The 14,674-nt window shown below is 38.9% G+C and overlaps 1 protein-coding gene across 1 annotated transcript in view; it reads right to left on the bottom strand.

Annotated features, from left to right (window-relative positions):
- nyap1 (neuronal tyrosine phosphorylated phosphoinositide-3-kinase adaptor 1) overlaps window positions 1-14,674 on the bottom strand; it is a 39,269-nt gene that overhangs the window by 23,151 nt on the left and 1,444 nt on the right. The gene's annotated exons all lie outside the window — the stretch shown is intronic.

Below are 14,674 nucleotides of genomic sequence, written 5' to 3'. Positions count from 1 at the left end.
AACAAATTGCAACAGAATCAAACTCAACTGATTTTGTATCCTCCATATGTCCTGAGTAAGGAAAAAAAAGCCCAGAAGAATCCCATTAGTGGAAAGTTCAGAAAAAGACCCAAATATATCCTATTCATACGCCTATTCATTATTTTTCTCACATGAATAGGGTAAAATTTTTAACCTTTAGATATCACCATGAAAATTACTGAGTTGATTACTTGCATCAAGACAAACAAACAAAAAATGTATTACAAGTTTTTTTAAATTGTTTGTTAACATGGACAAACGGTGCATAATCTAATTACAGATGAGCTAATTTGCATAAATACCACAACAGATCTAAACATTGGGTATAGCCAGGTGAAAATGTCTTGTTGAATCTTGTTGACATATAACAGTAAAATACTTAATATTAAGGTCTGAATGGAACCCATTTAGGCTACCCATGAGCATTAATACATAGAGGCAGGAAGAAGTACTTTAGAAACCAGCCTTTATTAATTTTTAAGGGGCTGGGTCCGTGGGACTGTTTCTGGGGGACGAGTCTGAGGGAAGAACAGGAGACAATGGTAAGGAGAATGCAGAAGACAAAAGGTAGGCAAAATAAAAAGTGAATCCCCAGAAACAGTCCCACAGACCCAGCCCCAAACCCCATCTCTGCAATAATAATTAATAAAGGCTGGTTTCTAAAGTACTTCTTCCTGCCTCTATGTATTAATGTTCATGGGTAGTCTAAATGGGTTCCATTCAGACCTTAATATTAAGTATTTTACTGTTATATGTCAACAAGATTCAACAAGACATTTTCACCTGGCTATACCTAATGTTTAGATCTGTTGTGGTATTTATGCAAATTAGCACATCTGTAATTAGATTATGCACCGTTTGTCCATGTTAACAAGCAATATAAAAAAACTTGTAATACATTTTTTGTTTGTCTTGATGTAAGTAATCAACTCAGTAATTTTCATGGTGATATCTAAAGGTTAAAATATTTACCCTATTCATGTGAAAAAAAGAATGAATAGGCGTATGAATAGGATATATTTGGGTCTTTTTCGGAACTTTCCCCTAATGGGATTCTTCAGGGCTTTTTTTTCCTTACTCAGGACATATTGAGGATACAAAATCAGTTGAGTATGATTCTGATGCAATTTGTTCACAGTTGACCCCCATTTTGGCTTAAAACGCCAGGACTCTAAGTGGTAAAGACATGCTGACGAAGATTAGTAGGAAGAACAATGCTGTCTTCATTGTGTCGTTTACATACTGCATGTGCCAGTGACTGTTTCATTTCCATGATTCGTTTATATGACAGCGAGAGCCCTTGTGCATGTGCTTCATCGATGTCCCCTTTCCGGCGTCCACTTCTATGCAATTTGAGGCCACAATTAAGTGGAAATGGCATCTCTCGGTCCTTGCTATGGCGAATTGCATCAGTCTTGGAGAGGTGTCTATTGCCGATATATGCATTGTACTTCTGACATTGGGTGATGAGGCATGCTATTTTCGTTCTCCGTTTCAGCTTGGCATCCTCTATATTTGCTGCACTGGGTTTGAGGAGCGCTGGTCCCTTAAGTATGATGTCATTGAACACTCGTAAGGGTTCAGCAACAGACGTTGTTAGACAGTTGGATGGGAAAGAGCCATCAAATATGTAGCCTGGCTGTAAGCAATATTTGTGTAAGATCAAGGCACCCCTCATTAACAGCAATGCTTCATCTTTGTTTATCTGGATGGAATCGTGAGCGGTAACTACTCTCTCAGACACTTGCTCCTTGCTTGCGATATATGTTTCCTTGCCTTTCCGGTACTCTGTCCAGTCAGGGAGATGGCTGAGGAGGTATTTCTTAAACCGTGTTGTGTGGGGCTCATAATAAAGACATGAATGCCCACGGTCTTCCATAAGGTCCCTGTAGAGTTGTCGTAAATAGGAAATTGTAAAAGGATTATTTGAATGCTCAAGTAGGGCAACTATTTGTGCAATGGTTAGATGGTCAAACTTTGTCCCCCACTCATTGGAAGATGCTTCCCCCTCTGACACCCTGAAAGTGTCCTGAGATTGCCGCCTTGCTGTATCATGCAATTTAACATAGCATTTGGTGTGATAGTAAACGTCTGCTGCGTGCACATCGGATGCTTGGGTAAGCAGTCTTCCAAGAAGCTTAAAGTTTTTACCGGTTTCTGCCCAGGACTTCAGATTAGAAGCAACATGATCTGTTACTGCCTTGTGAAGGTAATCTGTATCCTTCCCCTCACATATAATATGATATGGGGTATAAACATAGGCAATCAGAAATGTAAGTATTCCCGTGTGTTTGTCATGGTAAAAAAATTAAATAGACATTAAGTTTTCATTTAGTTCAAAATTTGTAGCCAAAACCGTTTTTCGGACAGCGGCCATATTGAATTTAGGGAATTTGGGGGGTCCTGATATACCCAATCATAAATGTAAGTATTCCTATGGGTTTCCCATGGTCAAAGAAGGTAAAATAGATATCAAGTTTGTATTTGTATCTCATCTGGCTCAAAAGCTATAGTCGAATCCCTTTCAGGCGGTGGCCATATTGGATTTGGCCGCCATCTTGGTCTCAGGGACCATTGGCTCGGGCGCCCTGGCTAAATCATTTCAATATCCCCTCAGCTACATCTGTGCCAAATTTGGTGCTTGTAGATGAATTTGCGCGAACAATGGGGTGTAAGGCCCCATACTACAGCCCAAACTGCTTTTTTGGACAGCGGCCATATTGGAATTGGAGGATCAAGGGATCCAGATATACTGGGTCATAAATATAAACATTCCTATGTGTTTCTCATGATCAATTAAGCTGAAAAGCATATCAAGTTTGTATTTGTAACTCATGTGGTTCAAAAGTTAAAGCCAGAACCCTTTTCGGGCAGCGGCCATATTGGATTTGGCCGCCATCTTGACCCCGAGGGTCGCTGGCTCCGGCACCCTATATCATTTCGGTATGACCTGAGCTACATCTGTGCCAAATTTGGCGCTTTTAGATGAATTTGCGCGAAAATGTGCTTAAGGCCCCCATCCATCCATCCATCCATCCATCCATCCATCGCCTAGACTGGATTGCGGAGGGGGGTGGAAAGCGAAGTTTTTTTTACCAGGCCCAATAATTGCTTACTGTGGCCCTGGTAGTAACATATTTGACCTGGTTCAAAACAACAAAATATAGATCTACAATTACACAAATAGAAAATGTAAGGCACAGCATGTAAGTTTCACTGCTAGAGGTCGCTTATTCAAAAAAAAATAAAGATACAGCTTTACAGATTTACACATTGTTGTAAACATTTGGAATAATGTTAGTATACAGGTCACCAAATATACAACATTGTTCTAGTGTTTTTTGTGTGTGTGTGTGGATATTTTAATGCAAATATCTTACATATTGTACCTTTAAGTCTTTATTTCCTACTTCTGTCCAAATACAGTGCAATGCATAAGTTTAGACACCCATGCTAAAGTTGACTAAAAAGAGGAATAAAAAATCATCTTTTGGAAATTGAACTTAATGCCTTAATTAAAAAAATTAGGAAAAATCCAACCTTTAAGGACACCAATTTTCTTTGTGAATGAATAATGTATCGTAAATAAATAAATGTTCTTCCTTAAAATACAGGGTGCATAAGTTTGGACACCCCTGTGTTAAATTCCCATAGAGGCAGGCAGATTTTTATTTTTAAAGACCAGTTACTTCATGGATCCAGGATACTATGCATCCTGATAAAGTTCCCTTGGCCTTTGGAATTAAAATAGCCCCACATCATCACATAGCCTTCACCATACCTAGAGATTGGCATGGTTTTATTTCAGTTAGCCTAATAGCTGGTTTGATTTGCATTGAGAGATGATCTTATGGAAAGTACTCCATGCCAATCTCTAGGTATGGTGAAGGCTATGTGATGATGTGGGGCTATTTTAATTCCAGAGGCCAAGGGAACTTTATCAGGATGCATAGTATCCTGGATCCATAAAGTAACCTTTAAAAATAAAAATCTGCCTGCCTCTATGGGAATTTAACACAGGGGTGTCCAGACTTATGCACCCTGTATTTTAAGGAAGAACATTTATTTATTTACGATACATTATTCAGTCACAAAGAAAATTGGTGTCCTTAAAGGTTGGATTTGTCCTAATTTTTTTTAATTAAGGCATTAAGTTCAATTTCCATAAGATGATTTTTTATTCCTCTTTTTAGTAAACTTTAGCATGGGTGTCTAAACTTATGCATAGCACTGTATGCCAAAAAAGTCAGAAGGTAGTGCATATAAAGTGTAATGCTGTGTTTGATAGCCACAACTGGTAATAAAATGAAAGGCACTGTGAAAAAGGGCATCTAGCTTTTTCAAATGATGTTGTTTATGTATAACATGTGTCAACCCCTGAATAATTTCCTCAGAAGACCTCAGTATACATAGCACACCTATCACCATATTCCTCCCCCAAAAAATTCTGTCACCACAAATCAGCAAACACATGAATGTACAGTTTAGTCTCTAACGTATGCCCGTTTTCCACCTTCTCATCTTTCTCCATCCTCCTCCGCGTCCTAATGCCTCCACATTCACTGCTGAAACAAACACAGAGGCAGAGTGAAACATTTTGAAAGTGGTCATCATTTGCAACTCCACCAACACTGACACTACCCACTGCATGGTCCAGTCATCCACCCCGCTGATGATGACTGTCTCAGATGAGAGCATATTCTAATTCTTATGGAGATTTTAAAACTGTGAATAACACACTTATGATCACCAGACTGATATTTCTTACCACTGTTTTAGGTTTTACCTGAATAACATTAACTACCAAGTCAGCTGGAGAGGCTCACTCGGTTCAATCTACATGCTCACAACCTGAATAACACAGAGATTAACGTTTTGACTCCTTTTCTGCTTCTAAACCAGATTGCTCAATAGACAGTTTTTCTACTCACTGCTATGCTGATGACTCAATTCTTTATATTATGGTCCACATCTCATCTGCATCTGTAACCTCAGAACCTTAAGCTCAGTCTAGACCATTCTGAAGAAAATCAATCCATCCATTTCAGGAGGCATAATATATTCCCATCTGCCCGTACTTGTTAACATGATTTCTGTGCTTTATTAATGTGTCCCTTTAGGTAGAAATCATCGACTAACAACATACAGTTGTAATCGAAATTATTCAACCCCCATTGCAAATCAGGTTTAATGACAAAATATACAGACTTTCAGCTGTTTGCAATGAACAAAATTACAAAAGTAAGTAAAATAGCCTAACACAACAAATGTTTCAAGTGGTTCCTCAAATTCAACTGAAAATGCAACTTTTGAGACTTCTGCAGTCTCAAAATTATTCAACCCCTTCAAGGCTAGCATCTTTAATACTTAGTAGAACACACTTTTGCTGTTATGACCTGCTGCAAACGAGATGTATAACCAGAAACCAGCTTCTGGCAGTGTACCCAACACAGGAACTGTCATACATAATCATATCACGTATTGATTAGTATGCATGTTCGTGTAACACACATGAGAGCTGTGGAGGGAGTTAGGCAGGTTTGTTCTGCTGTCTAATAGAGACACTTGAAAATGGGAATCAATGAAGGCTCCCCTAGGCTATAACTATGGTAAGACAGACAGATATCAGAAGAGTTGAGGAAGTGTGGATATTGTTTTTCCTGGCAGGATTACACGAACATGCTCCCCTCAAAGTTTTTCCCTCCAAATCCAACAACAGAACTGATGCTACAATAATCAGAGGTAAATACAATCTCCACAACATATAATATAACACTATAAATCACACAGAGCCTGAGAAATCACAGATACTGTTACTTTACCAAAAACAGAGACTTACAAATACTCAGATACAATTTTGAAAGTGCACAGAAAGCGAGTCTAATACTGTAACTGATAAAACATACTGATCACAAAGGTGGGCTTCAGTATAAATACTGAATTGAGCATCACTTAAGACACATTTACTGATTTATGAAAGCATATTTTATGTTATGACAACATAATTAGTTAGACATGTTATAGAGGCCAATCCCATCTGCATGTATTCATTTATATTTTATAACTTTAAAAAAATTTAACTTTAGTATATACATCAAGCATCAAATGAACACTAATGAAAATCCTTCCATTTGGTATTTTTATTTACATATATTTTTAGTCTGCATGAAATTAAAATTCACCCTACAGTATCTATATCTATTTATATATTTTTTAATGTATGTTATCGATTTATGTTATTCATCCATGCATGCTTTTTTTTTACCTTGTCAAAAATATTTAAATGTCCTAACTTGATATTCAGGTGAAATTACAGACTTCACTCTCATGACATATGCCGGCTTCTCCAATCAGCATAACAATTTAATAATAAGTTAAACAGATAAAGATTGAAATGATAAGATAAGATTGAAAAATCATCATTTCTTTTTTTTTATGACAGCAGCACTCAAGCAGTTTGTGTAAAAGCTGATGATCATGTTCTCCATCATGATTTGAGAATGATCCATAGAGCATCTTGGGCTTAAATGGAAGAAAAATATTGTGTCATGACATGTGTCTGCCACATGATGTGTCTGCTATATGATCAATGTTACAAATTTACTTAAATGAGTGATATATTTATATGCACTGTATATAAATGTTGTACACACACATACTTAAGCACATAACATTGTTTCAATCAGCTCATTACAGGTGCAACATCCAGTTAAGACATACACACGCGTTTATATAGATGTGTGGGTCATAAGGTCAGTAATACAGATCATTAAACCTCAGGAGCAGATGGCATTTACACACACACACACACACACACACACACACACAGCAATACATCCACTGCATAAACAACCAACCACATGACAATACACAAAGTAATACAAAAAACAGACAAATGTGTATGTGTGTAATTTAATCTTTTATTTGAACGGCAGATTTTGCAGATCTTCCCAAAATCTTTGCGTGCATGTGTGTGTGAACTGAAGTCACATAACCCATCCCTCATTTATTGTGCTGTCCCTATACACTGCACCTGGCTGTTGTCATGGTGACCGGCCAGCTGTCGCTTTGGCGACTGCTCTCCTGTCACTTCAGAAGATCAGAGCGCTCTCGTGCGACAGTGTGAATGAAAGACACAGACAGAGATGAATTCGATATATAGAGAGAAACGAGGGGAGTAGATAGAAAGGTGGAGAAAAAGAGGAAGGAGGGAGGAGACCACATTTGAGAGGTTGGGGAAGGTTAAAGAGTCTGGCAGGAAGTGTTTAGAAAGACGAAAGGAACCTCGAGAGAGAGAGAAAGAGAAAGAGAGAGAGAGAGAGAAGCAAGACAGATATGAACAGATAGATAGATAGATCAGAGCAGACAGACAGGAGGACAAGTGCGGAAAGATGAATGGAGGGGAACATGGAGACAATGAACACAAGAAACGAGAATGAAAAAATGAAAAAACAGGCAGAGAGAAAAGGAAGTGTGTTGTAGGGATGGGGGAGGGATGTGAAACCATGTCTCTCACACCAGTCACTGTGTGCGGTCTCCTAGCAACACTGTCTACTGCCGTCCACATCCCTCTCTGTCTGTCTCCATCTCAATGCTCACACTGTAGGACTCCAGTCTGCGTGTGTGCATGCTCGCATCGCTTTATCAAACACACTCAACCTGTTATTAAAACACACTCAGCAACTCAACCAGACATAACTGTCATGGGATGGAGTCAAAAGCAAGATAAATGATAGATGCAAGCAAGGACACACACATGCTGGGAGTGTCACCCACAGGGAAATCAGGTGGTACATATACAGCGCAGCACCTGTGTGCATTAGTGTGTGTTTTGTGGGACTACAGATAAACCCTATTCAGATAGTATAATCGAGATAAACAGTGCTCAACACTACAACACCACATACTAACTTAAAGCACTATTCCTCTTCGTTCCCCCTACAGGTTGGAAGCGGAATTGTCCATTACCACTGTCGTAAATAATTTAGCCTACCGCAGGACCCATAAGTTATATGGTAAATCATAGTTTTTACTTGCAAAACCCATAAATTTGACGTTTACATCACATTACATGTAATTTTTACTGAAAAAACTATTTACAGTTTTTCACTGTATATAGTAAAGTCACTAACAGTTAACCAATTAACATTTTTTTACTATAGCATTGTACTGTATTTTTCTGTAAAAGTCAAACATTTATACTTGGTATAGTAATTTTAAATTTTATTAAAGGGGTACGAATAGGGTCAGGTTTAGGTTTTGTAACTAATTACCACATAATATGCATTTGATTGTATAATTGATTGCATTTTTCACTAATAGCTATTATTTCATTCTTCGTAATATCTGAAATCAATATAATTCAGCCTCCGTAAATGACATCCATGTGTTTTTCTGTGCATAAGGCGTAACTAGTAGTAATAGGTGTAACTCGTAGGGGCATTGCTTATAGTACTGTAAACAGACCCTTCTCAGTCATTGGCTTGGTGCTGTGGCCTTCTGTGCATGTGTACGCTCTGTTTGTTCATGGTGACACACTAACCTGCTTTGATCATGTCCTTGTGTATAATGCTAACATGCTATGCTAATAAATCATCTCTCCCCTCCCTTTCTCTTCTTGCCCCCTATATCTCCATACACTGACATTTGGATTTTGTTTATGAGAGGCATTATGGGATACGCCCTGAATTCTATCCTAGGATGCTTCACCCTGAAACCTGTGGCAGATCCTTCATGAACCCTCAGGAGTTCGCTTATCCCCACATGGGAAACCCTGCTCTAGGCTGGATTTAACTCCACTTTTAGACATGCACTCACAAACTTCCCTAAGCACTTCCCCTTGGGGGAATCCCCACCACCATTTTGAACTGCCTTCAACTTTGTAAAGTGGACGAGGAAAGTTTACTTGTTTAGCCCCTTGACCCCTCAATTTTGACAGAGGTAGCAAGTCTACTCGAATGTACACTTCAGGCAGATCCATAGACCACAATGCAACATGACTGTGACGTCACAACAACTTAATTTACCTACAAACCTTACACGATTCAAACGATGGAGGGAAAAGTAGTTTACACCTGTAAGTTAAGTTAGGTCAATCATGCAGTTTAGAAGAGTTATACTGAGATTAAACAGCATGGCTTCATAGCAGATTCAGTGATCAAGGGCTTAGGGTGTTCCATTTAAACCCATTGCAAGGGTTCCATGGGCACTCGTGCAGACATTCGAGTGAACAAAACAGAGGGAAGTTAGCGAAGGAAGGGCATAAAAAAGTGGACTTAAATGCAGCCCTAGTATGTCAGTTAATGCAACACCTTAGATTTGTGTATTATTAGATTTTCAATAAGTCATACATTTATGTTTATTAAGCCATTGTCCTCATGGGAAATGTTGGCAGCTCTCCACAACGCAAGTGACTTCACTTTTTACTATAATTGTGGGGACATTTGATCCCCACAATTTAGGCACAACTTGACCCGCACACAAATACACATACAGTACCCTCCCCAAAGACCAACAACATACTCCGATGAATATTTAATGGAGTCTGGACTAAAAATATCCTGTTTTCTCTCCATCTCTCTATCCAAATTGCTATCTCACACATAAAACGCAAGGAACTATTCTGCATCTCCAGGAGGCTAAAACCAAATACCATGGCACACAAAATGCAGTCCGTCTGTCCAGCAGAGTAACGCTCCATAGAGAGGGTAGCTGTGTCTGATTGCACCGTCTGGAAAACACCCATACACACAAGCAAACACACACTGAGCACTGCAGCAGATTGCCAATTAGTGAGGAACTGTGGAGGAGCAACCGCTTCCTTACACGCAGCACTCATCTGAACGTGTCCAAGTGTGTTTTGTCGAAACAAAGTGCACCATCACCAGGGACTACCAGTATTTGCCTTATTCTGCAAGCTGACTAAATATATTTCCTTGTCCCGATTCACTCCTCCCTTCAACTGCTGTTTCACTCTGTTCTTCTCCTGTTTTCTGCATCCAATTTTCACTCACTCTCACTTTATTCACGGAAGCACTCACTGACCTCCTCTCCCCCTCCTCCTCGCTTCACTCTTTCCCTTGTTCTCTCTCTTTTTCTCCTAGTTTGCCCTTGGCTTCATGATTCTCACTGTAATCTGCAGCAATCAAGGTGACACGCTACATACACATGCATGTTGATACATATGCAAACGCACTTATGCAAACACGTGAAGCAAACACACTCACACATCCTGCAAAAGCCGAATTGTGAAGACAAGACAATGGAAAAAGGAAACAATCTTACATAGTAACATCTGTGTGTGTTTGCGTGTACCATACCAGAAAACCTTAAATATCACATTAATGGGGCTTTCTACACAAAAAGAAAGATTTGGCTTTTAAACAACGATTAATGTGTGTGATTGATGTGTTTTGGGAAGGAGCGTGTGTGTGTGTGTGTGTGTGTGTGTGTGTGTGTGTGTGTGTGTGTGTGTGTGTGTGTGTGTGTGTGTGTGTGTGTGTGTGTGTGTGTGTGTGTGTGTGTGTGTGTACAAAAACACACAGTAACACTCACACATGCTAAAGTAGGGGCAGACGGTGGAGTAATGAACCCCTTCACATGCTCATCCCTAGGGAAGACTTTGTTTTGAGTATTGCTTTATATATGGTGTAAGTGCATGTGTATTCTTACACATCTGTTTCATGTGCTGAGTATATAAGTGAACAAAAGACTGCTCGTCTGTGTGTGCATGTGTGTACAGAGGTAAGATGAGGACAAGGACGTGGGTGCTGTGATGAGAGAAGCAACAATATTTTTACTGCTAGGCTCACCAAAATTGGACAATAGAAGATTGGAAAAATGCTGCCTGGCCTGATGAGTCTTGTTTTATGCTGCGACATTCAGATGGTTGGGTCAGAATTTGGCATAAACATCATGAAAGCATGGATCCATCCTGCCTTGTATCAATGGTTCAGGCAAGTGGTGGTGTAATGGTGTGGGGGGTATTTTCATGGCACACTTCAGGCCCCTTAGTACCAATTGCTTAAATGCCACAGCCTACCTGAGTATTGTTGCTGACCATGCATGTCTATCCCTTTATGACCACACTGTACCCATCGTCTGATGGCAACTTCCAGCAGGATAATGCGCCATGTCACAAAGCTCAAATCTCAAATTAGTTTCTTGAACATGACAATGAGTTCACTATACTCAAATGGCCTCCACAGTCACTAGATCTCAATCAAATAGAGCAAATTTGTGATGCGGTGGAACAGAATATTCTAATCATGGATGTGCAGCCGACAAACCTGCAGCGACTGTGTGCTGCTATCAATATGGACCAGAATCTCTGAGGAAAGTTTCCAGCACCTTGTTGAATCTATGCCATGAAGAATTCAGGCAAAAGGGGGTCCAACCCAATACTAGCAAGGTGTACCTAATAAAATGGCCAGTAAGTGTATATATGTGTGTATACAAAGTGCAAAATACATATTAACTTTTTACATTTTTAAGCAACAAATATTTTAATATTTAGGAACAAATATTCAAAGTATATCTTACACACAAATGTTTAGATCTTGCACACATTACACATGCTATTATTTTTCTGAAACACTTAAATTATAGATTAATATACAATTTTTTTTTTCTGATATAGGTTTAACAAGGCAAAACCATAATTTTTAAGTACCCCTGAGTTACATGCACCCCTGAATAGGAATCACTACCATAAATAAAGCAAAGTGGTAACCTGCTCTGCCCCAGTTGTGTCGGACTCCCCCGGTTCACAGCAACACTACTTCTGACAGATGCCAGATCCAGCCACATGATACTCCTCCAGTAAAGCAAATCCCCCAATTATTTAGTGCAGAACACATTAATGCATACATACACAACTATTCCAAAAACCTCTGTCTTCCTTGCTAAAAGCATTGGACTCTCTGACCTGAAAGTGTTTCTGTGTTACACTGCAACAGATATGACATATTGTGCAACCAAGTGGAAGACAGTGTGAAATATGTGACTTTTTAAGTAGCAGTAGCTATTTTGTACCTAGAACACACAACTTGTGTGGTGGTAATTCTTCTGTTGCTTTTAAATTCCTTCAGTAGAAACCAGGTCCACAAATCTAACTAAAACCATGAAAATTTAATGCCCCCTCTTGTTCCCTCAGTCTGTATACAAGCTATGCTCTATTGAATCTGAAACATTGATGTTGCTTGTGAGGGTCCCCAATGACGCTGGCCTCTCCTCCATGTTCTTTCTCTTCCATTCTTTTTTATTTTCTGCCTGGAGTCCTGAGCAAAACATGTTCTGCAGTCACCAGATCCAGTGCTCCTCTTTTTATCTACAATACTTTCAAAGACAGACTAAGGGCCGGTTCACATAGAATGCGTTTTTGCTGTTAAAAACGCAAGACGCAGGTCAGATAAATGAAAAAAAGCTGAACTTCTTTAGTGGCACATTTACAAATGCCATGTCATCCGCGAGGCGCTGCAAAAGACGCGAGTGCTACAGTTAAAGATGTCCATCTAGCATTTGTTTACATTGAAAAACAATGGAAAAGTAGCGCAGTTGAATGGAAAAACATGTTCAGTGTGAATGGCCCCTAATAGTAGCTGGATGTGTATAGTGCGTACATATGAAAATCCACATATAGTTGCTGTCAGAAAAAATCCTTAAAACTACCATTCTGTCTGAGAGCACTACTTTACAATGCTACATTAAAGTGTTACGCTTTCCTAACCAAGTTATATTTTACATTAGTATGCTACAGCACTTCACTAACAGAACATTACTGTGAAATACATGGATTGCTACTCTGCCAAGCATACAGTAAGCCTCAGTGCCTGAAGGGTTCATTTTAATGTACACCAAACCCAGCTTTCCCTTAATAATTCTGTCTTGCTTCACATTAGCGAACATTCATCTTTATTCATCACTACTTCTTCACCCACCCTTCCAATATCTCATTTGATTTAAGCCTAAAACAGACATCATGCTGGTGCTCAGATGCAAACATGCCATTAAAATTCAATTCGGTCCTTTCAGGATATCTACAGCGTAAAGCCTGAGCCTGGATCATCCAGAAAGAAAGACAGACAGGACTAAAGCCCAACCCGAAAAATGAGCTTTACATGGGGAACATCTGTCAAAGTCTAATCAGAGCCACACAAACATACTGTACAGTCTCTCCTTCTGTCCAACACACTCACATGTATTCTCCTTGGTTTCTATCCTGATAAATCCTCAAGTCTCTTAAGATCATTTCATGTTCTCTCTACCTTGTTCACAATTGCACTACCATTCTCTTATTTTCAAATTACAGTCTTTTAAACTATCTGCTCATTATCTTATTATGCTTATTCACCCTTTCTGCTCTTTTCTCATGTCTCTCTCTCTATCCCACATGCTGTTGTCATATGCTGTTTCATCAAGTTTCAAAAACAAATTAATGGGAGCTGAGAGATGGAGTCAGTGCAAAGATAGAGAGACAGTTGGTATTCTCTTACCAGCCACTAGAAGTCACTCTTATTGTGCTGTGAATTTGAATTAAGTTGCTAGATTTTAGTCCAGAGGATATGTGGTGGTACTGCAAAGGGGCTAATTTTTGAGAAATATATTATTACAATTAATAGATGAATGTAATATTTTACATTTAATATAATACAATTATAATAAAATGTAGGCTATTTGTTTATTGTAATATTAAGTTAATTTTCTAATAGTTAATTCAGCTAAATGTTTCATTGCCCCTCCCACATTGAAATGTATTCAATTAAAATGCACGTGCAAGCAAATGTTTCTGCATATATATGACTAATAGCTATGCAATGTAAGCGTCATAAAGAATGTAGATACATTGATAAAATATGTAATTATATTATAATGCAACACTTAATTTTATACACTGAGTGTATTTCTATTCCAACAAAGGGAGTTTGATCTGAAACAGGTTGTAGACACCTACCTCTCTCTCTCTCTCTCTCTCTCTCTATATATATATATATATATATATATAGGCTATATATATATATATATATATATATATATATATATATATATATATATATATATATATGTACACACTGATATCCAACTCCAATTTGAGAACACACCCATCACTAATTTAGATGCATCACTCCCAAAAGGGAAATACACATTGCTACAACTATTTGATTAATTGAGGAGGATTGGTTGAAGGTCAAATAATCTAATTATTTTTATCCTGTATTGTAAAAATGTCTCATAATATGATAATGGCCCCCGAAAAAAGCTCTGTGTGAGCGTTTCCACAACCCCCAGACAAGGTGGGGCTGGTCTCCTCATGTCTGCAGTGTACTCCAGTCTACACCTCCTCGCCTAACTGGCTTTCCCCTCGCTCACCCCACCTCTCTTGCTTTTAATGCGCGAATAATGTCTCCGCTGGTCATTCTAACTTAGTGCTATTAATCTTTACCAGGAATACACAAGATGCGGAGACGACCAGGTTCAAGCCACAGACATACACGCTCACGCGCAGCCACGCCTCCCATCTACTATCACATCACGAGTCACGACTGTAATAAAATTGGCTGCAGTTGTAGTTTGTCGCACGTGCCATTGGCATTCCGATGCCACCTTCACGCGCGGTTTATGCAGACGTTACGTGAGGCGAATATTTCTAGAGACA

Source organism: Squalius cephalus (genome assembly GCF_949319135.1).
Source record: "Squalius cephalus genome assembly, chromosome: 5".
NCBI lineage: Eukaryota > Metazoa > Chordata > Actinopteri > Cypriniformes > Leuciscidae > Squalius > Squalius cephalus.
The sequence above is the reverse complement of the archived record's forward strand: the minus strand, read 5'-3'. Positions and strand labels throughout refer to the sequence as shown.